This window comes from Diceros bicornis, chromosome 17 (genome assembly GCF_020826845.1).
Source record: "Diceros bicornis minor isolate mBicDic1 chromosome 17, mDicBic1.mat.cur, whole genome shotgun sequence".
Classification (NCBI taxonomy): Eukaryota; Metazoa; Chordata; class Mammalia; order Perissodactyla; family Rhinocerotidae; genus Diceros; species Diceros bicornis.
In genome coordinates, this window is record NC_080756.1 from 52,250,586 (window position 1) to 52,267,977 (window position 17,392).

Genomic DNA, 17,392 nt, shown 5'->3' on the forward strand with positions numbered 1-17,392 from the left:
AACTTTTTTTCTGGTAAATAATGATGTTGAGAACCTTTTATATGCTTTTAGTCCATTTGAATATCTTTTTTCATGAAGTGCTTCTTCAAGCCTTTATGCCCTTTTTTTTTTTTAATGAACTCTGAAGTGTTTTTTTCTTTTTGGTAACATTGGTTTATAACATTGTATAAATTTTAGGTGTACATCATTATACTTCTATTTCTGCATAGATTACATCATGTTCACCACCCAAATACTAATTACAACACATCACCACACATATGTACTGAATTATCCCTTTCACCCTCCTCCCTCCCCCTTCCCCTCTGGTAACCACCAATCCAATCTCTGTCCCTATGTGTTTGTTTATTGTTGTTATTATCTACTACTTAATGAAGGAAATCATACAGCATTTGACCTTCTCCCTCTGACTTATTTCACTTTGCATAATACCCTCAATGTCCATCCATGTTGTCACAAATGGCTGGATTTCATAGTTTCTTATGGCTGAGTAGTATTCCACTGTGTATACATACCACATCTTCTTTATCCATTCGTCCCTTGATGGGCACTTAGGTTGCTTCCAAGCCTTGACTATTGTGAATAATGCTGCAATGACCACAGGGGTGCATGTATCTTTAAGCACTCATATTTTTATGTCCTTTGGATAAATACCCATCAGTGGAACAGAAGGATCAAATGGTAGTTCTATTCTTAAGTTTTTGAGGAATCTTCATACTGTTTTCCTTAGTGGCTGCACAAGTTTGCTCTCCCACCAGCAGTGTATGCGAGTTGCCTTCTCTCCACATCATCTCCAACACTTATTGTTTCCTGTCTTGTTAATTATAGCCATTCTGATGGGAGTGAGGTGATATCTCATTGTAGTTTTGATTTGCATTTCCCTGATAGTTAAGGATGTGGAATATCTTTTCATGTGCCTGTTGGCCATCTGTATATCTTCTTTGGAGAAATATCTGTTCAGGTCTTTTGCCCATTTTTTTATTGGGTTTTTAGTTTTTTTGTTGTTGAGCTGTATGAGTTCTTTATATATTTTGGAGATTAACCCCTTCTCAGGTATATGGCTTGCAAATATCTTCTCTCAGTTGTTAGGTTGTCTTTCATTTTTGTCGATGGTTTCCTTTGTTGTGCAGAAGCTTTTTAGGTTAATGTAATCCCATTTGTTGATTTTTCCTATTGTTTCCCTTGCCCTGTCAGACATGGTACTTGAAAATATGTTGCTAAGACTGATGTCGAAGAGCATATTGCCTATGTTTTCTTCTGGAAGTTTCATGGTTTCAGGTCTTACATTCAAGTCTTTAATCCATTTTGAGTTAATTTTTGTGTATGGTGTAAGATAAGGGTCTACTTTCATGTTTTTTGCAAGTGGCTGTCCAGTTTTCCCAACACCATTTACTGAAGAGACTTTCCTTTCTCCATTGTATGTTCTTGGCTCCTTCGTTGAAAATTAGCTGTCCATAGATGTGTGGGTTTATTTCTGGGCTCTCAATTCTATCCCATTGATCTGTGTGTCTGTTTTTGTGCCAGTACCATGCTATTTTGGTTACTATAGCTTTGTATTATATTTTGAAACCAGGGAGCATGATACCTTCAGCTTTGTCCTTTTTTCTCAGGATTCCTTTGGCTATTCAGGGTCTTTTGTTGTTCCATGTAAATTTTAGGATTCTTTGTTCTATTTCTGTGAAAAATGTTGTTGGAACTTTGATAGGGATTGCATCGCATCTATAGATTGCTTTAGGAAGTGTTGACATTTTAACTATGTTAATTCTTCCAATCCAAGAGCATGGAATAGTTTTCCATTTCTTTGTGTCTTCTTCAATTTCTTTCAACAGTGTTTTATAGTTTTCAGTGTACAGATCTTTCACCTCTTTGGTTAAGTTTTTTCCCAGGTATTTTATCCTTTTTGTTGGAATTGTAAATGGGATTGTATTCTTAATTTCTCTTTCTGCTACTTTGTTGTTAGTGTACAGAAACGCAACTGATTTTTCTATGTTGATTTTGTATCCTGCAATTTTACCATATTTATTTATTACTTCTAAAAGTTTTTTGGTGGATTCTTCAGGGTTTTCTGTATATAAAATCATATCATCTGCAAATAGTGACAGTTTCACTTCTTCCTTTCCAATTTGGATCCCTTTTATTTCTTTTTCTTGCCTGATTGCTCTGGTTAGGACTTCCAATACTATGTTAAATAGGCATGGTAAAAGTGGACATCCTTGTTTGGTTTCTGTTCTTTGAGGGGTAGCTTTCAGGTTTTCACCATTGAGGATGATATTAGCTGTGGGTTTGTCATATATGGCTTTCATTATGCTGAGGTAATTTCCCTCTATATCCATTTTATTCAGAGTTTTTATCATAAACGGATGCTGTATCTTGTCAAATGCTTTCTCTGCATCTATTGAGATGATCATGTGATTTTTATTCTTCATTTTGTTAATGTGGTGTATCACGTTGACGTGTGGATGTTGAACCTCCCTGCATCCCTGGAATAAGTCTCACTTGATCATGGTGTATAATCTTTTTAATGTATTGTTGTATTTGATTTGCTAGTATTTTGTTGAGGATTTTTGCATCAATGTTCCACAGTGATATTGGGCTGTAATTTTCTTTTTTTTTGTGTTGCCCTTGTCTGGTTTTGGTATGAGGATACTGTTGGCTTCATAGAATGCATTAAGAAGCTTCTGCTCCTCTTCGATGTTTTGGAAGAGTTTGAGAAGGATAGCTGTTAAGTCTTCTTTGAATGTTTGGTAGAATTCACCAGGGAAGCCCTCTGGTCCTGGACTTTTATTTTGGGGGAGGTTTTTGATTACTGTTTTGATCTCCTTACTGGTGATTGATCAATTCAAATTCTCTATTTCTTCTTGGTTCAGTTTTGGAAAGTGGTGTGATTCTAAGAATTTATCCATTTCTTCTAGATTATCCAATTTGTTGGGATATACTTTTCATGGTATTCTCTTATAATCTTTTATATTTCTGAGGTGTCCATTGTAATTTCTCCTCTTTCATTTCTGATTTTATTTACTTGGCCCTTCTCTCTTTTTTCTTGGTGAACCTAGCTAAAAGCCTGTCAATTTTGTTTATCTTTTCAAAGAACCAGCTCTTGGTTTAATTGATTTTCTCTATTTTTTTTAGTCTCTATTTGATTTATTTCTGCTCTGATTTTTATTATTTCCCTCTTTCTACTGATTTGGTGCTTTGTTTGTTCTTCTTTTTCCAATTCCTTTAGTTGCACTGTTAGATTGTTTATTTGAGATTTTTTTGTGTGTGTTGACACAGGCCTATATTGCTATAAACCTCCCTCTTAGAACCACTTTTGCTGTATCCATATATTCTGGCATATCATATTTTCATTGTCGTTTGTATCCAGGTATTTCTTGATTTCTTCATTGACCCAATCGTTGTTCAGTAGCATTTTGTTTAATCTCCACATATTTGTAGCTTTTCTGATTTTCCTCCTGTAGTTGATTTTTACTTTCATATTCCTGTGGTCCGAAAAGATGCTTGGTATTATTTCATTCTTCTTATATTTATTGAGACTTGTTTTGTGGCCTAATATGTGATCAATCCTAGAGAATGTTCTATATTCCTTTGAAAACAATGTGTATCCTTCAGTTTTTGTATGGAATGTTCTGTATATATCTACTAAGTCCATCTGGTCTAGAGTGTCGTTTAATGCCAATGTTTCCTTGTTGATCTTCTGTTTGGATGATATATCCATTGGTGTAAGTGGTGTGTTAAAGTCCCCTACTATTATGATGTTACTGTCAATTTCTCCTTTTATGTCTTTTAATAATTACTTTACATGTTTAGGTGCTCCTATGTTGGGTGCATAGATATTTACAAGTGTTATATCCTCTTGTTGGATTGTTCCATTGATTATTATGTAATGCCCTTCTTTGTCTCTTGTTACAGTTTTTGTTTTAAAGTCTATTTGGTCTGATATGAGTATTGCTACCCCAGCTTTCTTTTCATTGCCATTAGCATGGAGTATCTTTCTCCATCCATTCACTTTCAGTTTGTGTCTTTAGGTCTGAAATGTGTCTCTTGTATGCAGCATATATATAGGTCTTGTTTTTTCAATCCAGTCAGTCACCCTATGCCTTTTGATTGGAGTGTTTAGTCTATTGACATTTAAACTAGCTATTGATAAGTATATACTTACTGCCATATTTTTTACTTTTTTTCTCTTCCCTTGTGATTTGATGGCTTTCTTTAGTATATTGTTTGGGTTCCTTTCTCTTAGCTTTTTGTGTATTTATTATAGGTTTCTGGTTTGTGATTACCATGAGGTTCATATATAGTAACCTAGGTACATAGCAATCTATATTAAATTGATGGTCTCTTTAGTTTGACCTCTTTCTAAAAGCTCTATTCTTTTACTCCCCTCCTCCCACATTTTACATTTTTGATATTGCATCTAACCTCTTTTTTGTGCATTTGTGTCTGTCACCAACTTATCATGGATATAGATAATTTTTCCTATTTGTGGTCTTCTCTTTCCTCCTTAAATAAGTCCCTTTAGCATTTCTTGTAGGACTGGTTTCTTGGTGAGAAAATCCTTTAATTTTTGCTTTCTCTGGGAAACTCTTTAATCTCCTTCCATTCTCAATGATAACCTTGCTGGGTAGAGTATTCTTGGCTGTAGGTTTTTCTTTTTAGCACTTTAAATGTATCTTGCCACTCTCTTCTAGCCTGTAAGGTTTCTTCTGAGAAGTCAGCTGATAGCCTTATGGGGTTTCCTTTGTATGTAACCTGTTGCCTTTCTCTTGCAGCTTTTAGGATTCTCTCTTTATCTTTAATTCTGCACATCTTAATTATGATGTGTCTGGGTGTGGGCCTCTTTGGGTTTATCACATTTGGTTCTCTCTGTGCTTCCTGTACCTGGATGTCTGTTTCCTTCCTTAGATTAGGGAAGTTTTCAGCTATGATTTGTTCAAATGGGTTCTCTGCCCCTTTGTCTCTCTCTCCTGCTTCTGGGACAACTATAACATGGATGTTAGGGTGCTTGATGTTGTCCCAGAGGTCCCTTACACTGTGTCCACTCTTTTTAATTCCTTTTTCTTTTATCTGTTCAGCATGGGTGATTTCCTCTAGTCTTTCATCCAGCTTGCTGATCCATTCTTCTGTATCCTCTACTCTTTTTCTAAGTCCCTCTAGTGAATTTTTCATTTCCAGTATTGTATTCTTCATCTACAATTCGTTCTTTTTTATAATTTCTATATCTTTGTTGACATTCTCACTTAGTTCATCTATTCTTCTCCCAATTTCAGTGAGCATCCTTATGACACTTCTTTGAACTCTTTGTCAGGTAGACTGTTCATTTCTGTTTCATTCAGTTCCTTTTCTGGGATTTTGTCCTGTTCCATTATTTGGAACATATTCCTTTGCCTCTTCCTTTTGCCTCTTTCTCTGTGCTTGTATCTATGTATTAGGTAGGTCAGCTATGTCTCTTGAAATTGGAGAGATGGCCTTATGTAAAGGATGCCTTATGAGGCCAAGCAGTGTGCTTCCCTCTCATCACTAGTTCTAAATATTCCAGGAGTGACCTCTGCGTGGACTACATGGATCTTTCTGTTGTAGCAGGGTTGTTCTTGCTGTAGGTGCCCAGGGAGGCTGAGCTGTCCCCATGACCAGCTGGTTGTAATGCTCAGCTGTATGTGGTTGTTGTAAACCCTTCAGTCTCTTTCTCAGGTGTGGGGAGCCCCAGCACAGTTGGTTGCAAGGTCTAATAGCACATTCCTGTTGAAGTTTTTCTATTAAGTGAGTAGGACCCCAGCATGGCTGATTGTTAGGCTCAGGGGCTTACAATTGCTATAGGCCTTGGGCCTATAAGGCTCTTGTCAGCTTTCTGAGGATTGTAGCTGGGTGGGGCTGGCCACAGACATGGGAGCACCCAATTGTTTCAGGCTTTGGAAGGTGGGGCAGATCCCCTATGTGGCTGTTTGAAAAGCACAAGTCTTCTGCAGCTGACAAGCCCCACTACCCACAGGGCCACATACACCATCAACACAGTCCTACCCCGTGCATGTGCCCTGACCACCTGATATGGACCCATTCGCCCCCAGTAGAGGCTCCACACAGTCTGCCAAAGCCCCACTCACTCTACTTGCTCCTCACACACACTCCACCCCACAGAAGTAGACCAACTTTCCAGGCTGCCAAGAATCCAGGCATCAAGCCAGTTCAGGCCCATAAGTTGCCTGAGGGCTTGTTGTTGGATGGTGCCAGTCCCTAGGAGGGGCTAAGCTGGGTTAAATCTTCATTCTAGTGGGTTGGGCAGATCCAAGGCTAGCAGACCAGGGGGAGAACTCCAATGGGTTCTGCCAGTGCCTGTGTCAGCAAGCCCACACCAGGTCACAAAAATGCCTGCTGCCAATACCCCAGTCCCTGGAGAGGTCTCACCTCTCACCGAGATGCACCTATCAGGTGAGTCTCTTTTCAACAAAGGACAGTACACCTTTCTTTCAGGTGATTTTAGGTTGCTTTCCAAAATGGGTGAATTTGTATGTGGGCCCTTTAAGAGCTGGCTTTAATTTCCTTATGTCCCAGCTTCTCTGGGGTTATTCCCCATTGTTGTTAGTAGCCAGCTAAGCCAGATATTATGACACTTGTCTCAGTTGTGTTGGGTCCAAAAAATGCCTATAGCAGCAGCGCTCCTTGGCTCAGGTCTCCCACTCCTCCAGGGAAGGCTGTGTACCTTTGGATTGCTCCTGGGCAGCCATGAAGCATTGTGGTTTGTGACGGTGGCATTTTTTCTCTTGAAGAGGGAATTTCTGCCTCTTCCAACTTAGTCAGGATTCTCATTTGTTGTAGGGGTTCCTTTTAACCAGCTTTAGTTCTCTCTCAGGGGTAATTATTCCAAGAGTAGTTGTAAGTCTGTGCTGTGTCCGTGGGAGGAGGTGAGTTCAGAGTCCACCTATGCTGTCGTCTTGACTTCTCTATGTCCATTTTTTAATCTGAGTTTTTTATTATTGATGTAGGAGTTAATTATATCCTGACTATAAGCCCTATGTAAATACAGATATGTGTGTATTATATTAATACAAACCCAGCATATATCTTTTTCAAGCCTATGTCTTGCATTTTCACTCTGTTAATGGTGTTCTTTTTTTAATAAAGTCTAATTTTACTATCTTTTTTATTATTGCTGTTTATTTCTTCCTGTTTAAGAAATCTTTGTCCACTGCAAAAGCATATATCCTCTTATGTTTTATACAAGAATCCTTATATTTTGAGCTTTCATATTTAGTTCTATGATCTATTTTGAGTTAACGTTTATGTATGGTATAAGGTAGATATCAAGTTTCATTTTTTTCTATGCAGATATCCAATTGATTCAGCTCCATTTATTGAAAAGATCATCATCTTCTACCTTTAACGGAGTGATAACTTTTTTATAAATAAGGTAACTGTATGCTCATGAATCTCATTGTGGGCTCTTGATCTGGTCCTCTGGATGTATATGTATCCTGGTATGAAGTCAAAACTGTTCTATTATTGTGGCTTGAGTAAGTCTTGATATTCAGTACTATAATTTCTCTAAATAGTCTTCTTTTTTTTTAGTGAGGAAGATTCGCCCTGAGCTAACATCTATGCCAATCTTCCTTTATTTTGTATGTGGACCACCGTCTCAGCATGGCTGATGAGTGGTGTAGGTCCGTGCCTGGGATCAGAACCCATGAACTTGGGCCATGGAAGCAGAGTGCTCTGAACTTAACCACTATGCCACATGGTCGGCCCCCAAATATTCTTCGTTTTACATATTGTTTTGGTTCTTCTAAATCCTATGCATTTATGTCTTAATTTTAGAATTAGCATGTCATTTCCAAAAAGTCCATCTGAAATGTTCAGGAATTGTATTGAACATAGGGATAAATTTTGGAAACTTGACATCCCAAGAATATAGAGTTTTCTCATCCAAGTATATGGTCATCTCTCCACCTATTAAGTTTTTCTTTAATTTTTTCAGCAACTTTTGCAGGTTTTGTTCCCCAAGAAGCAGATTCTGAAATCAAGATTAGCAAGATGGAAGTTTATTAGACAGCACCCTTGGTATTACTGAAACTAAGGATGAAGGAGTTAAAATTTCCCTGGATTAGGGTGAAACTGTGTCTAGTACCCACAAGGCTAACATGGGAAATGAAATAACCAAAGTTTCTGAGCTTGCTTTGCAGAACAGCAGGAGGACCACTGATAAGATAGGAACCTCCTGACAGCCCCCTGCCTGCCTAAGCATCTTGCAAGAACATTGAGAACCTAAAATGACTGATTGTAAACTTTAGACATCAAAGACTAAAGATCCACCACATGCAACACATAGAACAGTCACGCCTGTGTGGAGGACTCTTAGAACTTCAGACCCCAAGGCCCCATGCTTCCTCTCCTCTACCTAAAATCTCAAATAAAGGCCCTTGGTTGTACCTTTTCTGGGAGTTTGGGCTTACAACATTAGCTGCCTGTTCTCCTTGCTCAGTGCTTTGCAATAAATTACTACTTTCTTCCACTACACCCAGTGTCAGAGATTGGTTTGCTGTGCCGTGGGTGAGCGGACTCACTTCAGGTTCGATATCAAAGTTGGCGACCCAGATGGGACCTAGTCCCAAGTGGACGTCTCACTTGTGGCACATCAGCCTCTGGCTGAGAGCCTCTCTTGGAAGCTGTCCTGCAGCTACCTCAGCTACCTGAGCCCCTCATCTCAGGGACAGCCCCAAGGGATTGGCTGCTGACCAGACATCATTGGCCCATGGCACTTTTGCTTTTGATGGTGGAAGAAATTAGGTTGGGCACTTGGGGAGATGTCTTTTGTAAGTAGCTGGCAGTTTTTGTTTTTGTCTTTATGCTAAGCTTTTCCAATAGGACCAGCCAGAAATAATGGGTACATGGCAGCCCTCTGGGCTTCATTTGTTTTGGTTTGCAATGACTTCCTTTTGTTGAGTTTCCTCATTAACTGACTGAAATCTTATTTTCACTTTCATTTTTTTGCCTCTGTTTTGTTCCAGGTTACTGGATTTTGTTCGGGGGGGGGTGATTTTTTGAAAGCACTAGAGATTTTTCACTCACAGAGGAACTCTTTGGACCCATTTGTTTTGATACATGTGTGTGTGTGTGTATGGTGCCATAATGGGAAACTCAGATTCGGTTCCCAGTGGCAGCCATCTAGGTTGCATACTGCAAAATTGAAATGTTTTCAATTATGAACCTATGAAAAGGAAAACAAAGCCAAAATTCAGAAATCACAACAAGAAACCTGACCAATAATCATTTGAGGCAACAGTGAGGCCACTAAGGCTGATAAGATTATAAAGATTAAAATGTTTGAACTAATATTATATAAAGAGGTTATGTCAACTTTGCCTGAGTGTTTTTGGGGGAACAGAGGTTGTGTCTAGCTGGGAATGCTTCCCCTACACAGTATTATAAGATGGAGACTTGTTAATGGACTCTTAATGGAAATTATGATTCGGGTTATAAGAGTTGATAAAATTAAGATTAAACTTTGTAAGAAAATTGGTATATTTAAATGGGCTTTATGTGAAATGATTGCATCTCTTTTGTCTGATTGTATTACAGATTATGTTGGGGGATAAACATTGTGTCTCATGGGGGAATGTTTCCCCTTCCTGATATTATAAGAGCCATATATCCACCCTTCAGGCAACGTTAATTAAAGATGCTGAAGATCTCACCTTAAAATGACCATTCTGGGGAACCTGTGTTTCAGATAAGTCCACTTTATGGTTTACCCTTAAGAGAGAGAATTCAAAACCTCTCACAATGGAATACATTCTTTGATTAATATGCAGAAGCTTCTAAAAGACAAAATGACTACAAAAACAGCTCTAAAAGGATCCTAACAATGAAAAGAAAGGAATCTTTAATAAAAATCTTTGGCCATCTGAACAGTTTCATCTGCTAGAGGAACAGTTTTAATCCAACTGTTCTTTTGAGTTTTGTACCTTAAATATGACTAAAATTTTGAAGATCTCTGTTTGTGTTTATCTGTATGATTATGTATGTAAGTATCTCTACGTATTTGTCTGCCTCTGGATGATATAATTTCTAAAGAGTTCTGTTTAATTGGCTTGAGGTAAGTGCTTATATAAATTGTTTCTAATTGTAATAGAAACTAGCCCAAATGTCTTTCAAGTTAACACGATATAAAATGACCTTTTGTAAAGAAGAGCTTGTTTAAGTTTGTTGGTTTAATTGAAATAAACATGTTTTCAGAGTTATGAACGTTGGATATGATACAAACATGTTATCTCTGTTACAAAGCTTGTCAGCAAAAATAATAACTTAGATTAATAGCTGATTTTGTTTTATGTCTCATGAGTTTTTTGCAGGCAATCTAAAGGTAATAGTTGAGAAGAAGTAAACTAAATAGATATAAAAAGGATAAAAGTTTTGGGGGGAACTTTTTAACAATAATTATGCATTATGATATATATACTTAAAACAACTTAAGATGATGGCTAACTGCTTTAATGTCACATGAAGTTTTTGTGAGAAATCTAAACCTAATTGTTGGGAACAAATGATTTAGATAGATGAAAATGGATAAAATTTTTTGTGTGAAATAATTATGTTTTATGGTCTGTATACTTGAAAAATAGCTTCCAAAATCTTTTTGGCAACTTGAAACTTTACAGTTTTGCTAAATTAAATGATAGCAATTAATTGAGTATCTAGGTCTTTTCCACATAAGATAAAATATTAGAAATTGATAACTAAGCATAGATTTGTCTGCCTTTGGTTTCTTATCTCAGAGAAACTGAAAGATGCTTAGGTTTATTGACAAACATGTTTTGTGTATGCTGGGGAATTTTCTATGAGAAAGTACATGTTTCTGTATACAAGGAAAGTAAAATGTATGTTTTCAGTAAAGAAGGTATACATATTTTTGTTTGTTTTGTTAAGAAAAATAAATTTGTCCTAAAGTACTAGGAAAGAAAACATGGGACGAATACTGAGTGAAAAAGTAAGTGACAGAAGGTTTATGGAAGTAAAACCCTGAGGTGTTTTGTGCATGGTCAAGTTGGCTGAGATTTAAATGAATTAAATTAAATTAATGAATCTCAATATCAAGGGTAAGCTGGTGCAAAATTAGAATTTGGCTTTCTCTCTCTTGAAAGGATGATCTTTTTGCACTTTTGGTTTGCTCTTGATAAAAAGATCAGAGAGGGTTTTTATTTGCCTTTGAGTAAATCTACCTAGGTAACAAAAAGTCTATGCTCTGTTAATACAATTTCCTATGTTCAAAGAGACTGAAGTTTCTCTCTATTAAGATTTTTTTTTAACTGTTTAAACTCTCTCTGTTTGCCTTTGACATCTTCTGTTGTCATCTTGATTGACTGGATAACTAAGCATTTTTTCATTTTTGACCAAGTGTTTTAAATCCTTTTGATATTTTTGACAAACACCCTTGAAGCCTGAATTCTGGCTAAAGTCTTTCTTTTGACTTAAAAAGGAACTTTCAGAATTTCCAATGGGTCTTGGGACTTCTCAAAGAATTTGTTCTCTCTTTCTATAAAGAGAGATATTAAACTAACGACTTATTTGGTATGTCAAAATACATGGGAAGCATCGTCAAATAAGTGATTATAAACCTTCCTAGGTTATTTTATATGGGTAAATGTTATTAATATATGTGTTTTAAAATAAATTATATAACATTCCTAAAATTCTGATTTGTTTTGGTTATCAATCATAACCCTGGTTATTATCTCAAAGTATTATATGTCACAGAAATGGTCTAATGACTTTGTCAAATGTCATTTTTGAATGTTTTCTTATTTGCAGACAGTTGTTGTTTTACTCTGACGTTTTTGCAGATATTTCATCTTTAGAGAAAGTCATGGAAAGGACTCTGACACTTGATTTAGAATGCAGGTTTCTGATATTTTCAGTTATAAAATTGAGCTGGATAAGAAATTACAGAACTCTAATGGAGAAACTGATGGCCTCATAAAACTAAGAGAAGATAATGATCAAGAATTAATTATATGAGACAATAAATTGATGAAGATATTTATAATTTTTATGACTTTTCATTTGAAATATTGCTGACATTCTTAATGTTTTGTTTTTTCAGTTTTAAGGGAAACTTTTTCTCTTTTCCCTTAAGAAACTATGACATTGCTATTTGTAAGCAGAATTGAAACATTTATCTTTTTCTCTCTATCTGATCCCTCAAAAATTTGAAAAGTCTTGAGGACTGAGTATTCTTATTTTCATGGCAATATAGTTATTTGCATAAGTTCAATAAGAATCTGTTCTCCTTATAGCAGGACACAATTGGAAACACTAGTTATATTACCCAGGCTTTGACAGGAATGTTGTATTTGAGAAAAACATGCATAAACTCAGATATGACCGAACAACTTTAAGAGACAAGGATTGACTTTATGGAACATATAAAATCACTTGGAAATATTGGCCTGATACCTTGCTTACAGTTCCCAGTAACCTTACCAGGTGAGTAAAGCAGGTCACTTCCCTGGCAGGTGCAAGAACCTCAGGACATTTTGGTGACCTTGAAAAGAGAAGAATTCACCCAAATCTGTAGACATTGCAGGCAGAGTCTGATGACAAGTCCTTGGCTTGGCTTTCCTGGCCTTGAGAGTCCCTTAAAGTTCAATCTGAGATTCCCTATGAAAAGTTTCAACAAAGCAGATTTAAAGGAGCCTATATGATCAATTGCTGTTCTTGCTATACTTATGTAAATGATTGGGCCAAGTTCACTGAAACTAGACTTATTTTGTGAACCAATGAGTCTAAAGTTGTCTATCTTTGGAAAAAATGAGGTTGATTTTTAGAGAGAAAAATTATGTTTCAATGGAAACTATAATACACATTTGTGGATATTGGATTCCGGTTCTGTTAATTGTCTTTGAGATTTTTGCAAACTGAAGCTGGACAACTTGATGTAAACTTAAGCGAGAACACCATGATAGCCCATGTTTAGACAATCTTCATGCCTGTTTCTGTATAAGCCACTCAAAAAGTTTACCTGAGTACGTGATGACACCATCAGAGACATTTCAAACTGCAGGGGATACTTCAACCCCGACATCTAGAAATCTTCTTGACTGGCCATCACCTGGGCTCAGGAATTGGTTTTTAATTTGCTCCAACTATTAATGTTGTTTTATTTCTGTTTCTCTGGAAATGTTTCTTATTAAATACCTGGTTACTTGCTTACATAATATAGTCCTAACATTGGGACTCAATTATAAGAGATGATCTCTATAATCATCTCATTATAGAGACGATTCAAAAGACCCAGAGTGAACTTGAATTAAGGAACTAGTCACTGTCAGATGTTCCTCTGACTCATCTTTGTAATGGAGACTGAATCATATTAAAATCCTGGAAACACAAGCACCCAGAAGATCAACTTCCTCCCTGCTAGATGAGATCATATGACAAACGACACAGGGAACAGAAACCATGCCATAGAATAACATCACAACCAGGATCACCCAAACCTTGGCTGGCTTCATACTCTAAACATTGACTTCTTCAAATGGACAAGTGAACCTTTGATAGACCTCAAGTTGCAATACAGAAGACAGCCTCCTAAAGATAAGTAATGAATGACTCCCAGGTTCTTATCTTACTTGTTGGACTATTAGATAGCAGGCTATTTGGCTACATCAGATTTCACCTGAGGTTCCAGGCCCTAATCTTGATCGGTTTACAGGTCTCTTCTCCTGGATTCCCTAAGGATTAAGGTCCATTATGGAGAGGATACTAAAATTTGGCCTGTGTATTTTGCTAATATATGTGGTTGTCTATATAATTAAAAAATGTGGAATTAAAGGTTGTTCCAAAGCCATTTATCAGAGGATTAAAATATTAGTCATGCAGAACATACCTTGCTCTCCCTCACCTGGTACCAAAGAATATTTTAAAATAAATGTAGAACAATTTCATTCCTCTGACCTCAAACTTCACCATTTCACAGCAGGAATCAGCTAGAGTGGTCTTCAGCCCCATTCCCCAAGATTGAGGGATGATCAACAGAGAGGGAGGATTGAAACTGAGGGTGAAGGAGTTAAAATTTCCCTGGATTAGAGTGAACCTGTGCCTTGTACCCACAAGGGTAACATGGGAATCAAAATAACCAAAGTTTCTGAGCTTGCCTTGCAGAACAGCAGGAGGACCACTGATAAGAAAGAAACCTCCTGACAGCCCCATCCCTGACTAAGCCTCTTGCAGGAACATTGAGAAGCTAAAATGCCTGATTGTAAACTTTAGACATCACAGACTAAAATTCCACCAAATGCAACACATAGAACAGACAGTCACGCTTGTGCAGAGGACACTTAGAACTTCACCCCCAAGGCCACATTCTTCCACTCCTCTACCTAAAACCTCAAATAAAAACTGTTGGTTGTAGCTTTTCAGGGAGTTCAGGATTATAGCATTAGCTGCCTGTTCTCCTTGCTCAGCACTTTGCAATAAAATTCCTACTTTCTTCCAGCATACCTGGTGTCAGAAGTTGACTTGCTACACAATGGGTGAGTGAACTCACTTCAGGTTCGATATCATTACCACCTGTGGAAGAGAAGAGAGGGAAGCAGGATTGGGCAAAGGAAGAAGCTGGGCTGTGTTGCATTCTCAGTGAGGCCTCAGTCAACTCCAGATGGAGCTCTTAAGCTGGAATAGACATTTTGAGTTTTGCCCAGTTAGAGCAAAGTAGCCAGGTCTTTATACTCCTGTATAAATCGTTGGATATGAGCTGCCCTGGAAAGAGAACATGACCTTGGGTGAGTTCATTCTCTTCAACAGAGACAAAGGCTCACACTTGATAGTTGTGTGTTGACCGCTTCCCCAGCAACTGGGAGAATAAACCTTTCAGTCCTGAAGGAGGATCTGTCTATCACACCACACAGTCCACTACAATTTGTCTCCCAGTCTAGATCCACTTCTTCGTGGAAGTGAAGGAAGTCCAGGTTGAAGCTGTGTCTCTTTTCTTGGGATAAACTTGTAAGAAGAGGGTGTGTGGAGTGAATTACAGCTCCTGGTGCTGCAGCTGAGCTCAGAGTCACAACTGATCCTCATCCTCTCCCTCCTCTACTATTCATTCCAGATTTCTATCACTCTCTGCTAGCATCTCTGCTGATCTTTGTCACCTACTTGGGGTTTTAGCCCTTGTTCATCACACAATTCTCAAGATATGACTGCTGAATTTGTCTATTTACCATCAAAATGGGCAATGGATTATAAAAATGTACTCCAGTGGGACAACTGAATGCCAAATGTATTTCTTCCTGTGCCTATTGTGTAACAGCAGCCTTACCTGCTGTTCATCAGACTCAATTATTCATTCCAAGAGTGAGTCATCCAATGAGATGTTGTGCCCCCTGGTGGACGAATTTGTCCTTTAGAGACCATGTTCTCTAAACCCACAGAACCCAGAGTGACTTGGACAGAAGGCACGCATTTCCCAAGTTGGTCATTGGAAATGATGGTAAGCAAAGTGACTCCTGCTTCTGCCCTTTCCAGACCCAAGTATTCTACCTGCTGAGGACAAGCACCACATAAAGGTTGTTGATTTAAAGCCTACACCAAACCTTGGAAGACGGCATCATGTTGTCATAAGTATTAACTCAGACCTGGCTTTCCAGCTGTGCTTAGTCCTTTCCATTCCTCTATCTGACTTTCAGCTTTATGTCGCTTCTGTTTGTGATATGACCAGTGGATCCATGATCAATTGTCCACTTTCTTACTTCTATGCTTGAAAATGTGTCCCTTGTTCAGACATGATATTTTGTAAAGTCCCATTCCAGTTGATCAAGTATTCTCTAAGCTCATGGATACTGGTTCTGGCTGAGGCCCTGTGGGCAGGACAAGCAATTCTATACCCAGGATAAGCATCTATTCCTGTCAAAGTGAGTCGTGGCTCCTTCCATTGTCAAATGGGTACATATTAGTTAATTCGACAGCAAAGAGCTTATTGTTTTCTTTGAGGCATCTTACAGTGAATTTCTGTTGGTGCCACCTAACCTTATGATTTGGTGGATAAAACAGAACCCAGCTCATAATGGGCAGTCTGCTCCTGGTCACTTGCTACACCATATTTGCCAGTCACTGATATAGAGATCCCTAGGAAAGAGGTGTTACTTTGGGTGAGGCAATGGGGTCACATTGCGTGAAATATTCATGTATAGAGGTTTTCACATTTTTATTAGGTTTATTCCTATTTTGCTTTTGGATACTGTTATAAGTGGTATTGCTTTTTAAATTTTATTTATCATTGTATACTGATAACATATAAAAATGATCAATGTTTGTCTATTGAGATTTTATCCAATTACCTTGATAAATTATTTATTCTAGTACGTTATAAATTATATTAGTTTTTTATGTATACAATTATATTATCTACAAATAAAAATATTTCTTCCTTTCTCATTTTTTATATTTTTAAATTTCTTTATCTTGCCTTATTTCACTGCTGGGATCTTCAATAGATAGGTTGTTGAATAAAATAATTCATAAAGACCATTCTGATCTTGTTCCAGAGCTAAAAAGAAAAACATTCACTCTTTTACCAGAAATATGATGTTAGGTTTAGGATTTGTTGTTGCTGCTGTTAGTTTTTTTTTTCCATTTTTCCTTTTAATGTTGACATTTTTTAATCACTTAGGAAAATCCACTTCTAGTTTTCTGAGAGATTTTATATTTATTTGGTGTTAAATTTTATCAAGTGCTTTTCTACATCTATTGAAATAACATATTTTCTCTTGCTTTCTTACTTTTTTCCAAAATGTAAGTCAACCTGAGTTATTAGAATAAACCTCGATTGGTCACGATGTATTATCTTTTCTATATACTAATAGATTTAATTTTTCTGATTTTCCATAAGGTTGGTATTTTACTTGTTTATTTCTGGAAAGGCAGGAACAATTAGCTTCAGTTTTCTGTATTCTCACCCAAAACACTGCATTTCTACCAAACAGTATCTGACTATATATAGATGATAAGGTATGATTTTAGGTTACTTTCACTCAGCAAATGAGGAGAAGGAAGAAAGTTTGAAAATGGAAATTGTTAGGAGAGAGGCAGAAATTTAGTCTTATAGCATCTATGTTCCATTTGTGCGGTCTGCAAAATATATGCTCCCTGAAGTTGCCCTTAATTGCAGGATAATAGCTGAGGCAAAATAATTGCACTGACTACATTCTTCCATCTGGTACTTCACTCAGTGTATTCTCAATCTTCACTGGAATAGCCAACTTCTCACATATAATCCTTTTTGGCTCAGTGCAGTCAGTGTAATAAACATATATGTTATCTATATATCTACAATATATCCTATCATTTAAGTCATTTGTGTTTCTTATAAACCTGAAAGAGAAAATAAAGAATTACACTTGGCAAGTCAAAC

At 37.2% G+C, this 17,392-nt stretch overlaps 1 long non-coding RNA gene across 2 annotated transcripts in view; it reads right to left on the minus strand.

Moving 5' to 3' along the window:
* The window catches only part of LOC131416354 (uncharacterized), a 50,899-nt gene that overhangs the window by 14,024 nt on the left and 19,483 nt on the right, over positions 1–17,392 (minus strand). For both annotated transcript variants that reach the window (XR_009222586.1, XR_009222585.1), the window contains 2 exons: positions 14,488–14,556; positions 12,469–12,645 (listed from right to left, as the gene is read on the minus strand). This is a non-coding gene — a long non-coding RNA (uncharacterized LOC131416354). The remainder of the gene's footprint in view (positions 1–12,468; positions 12,646–14,487; positions 14,557–17,392) is intronic.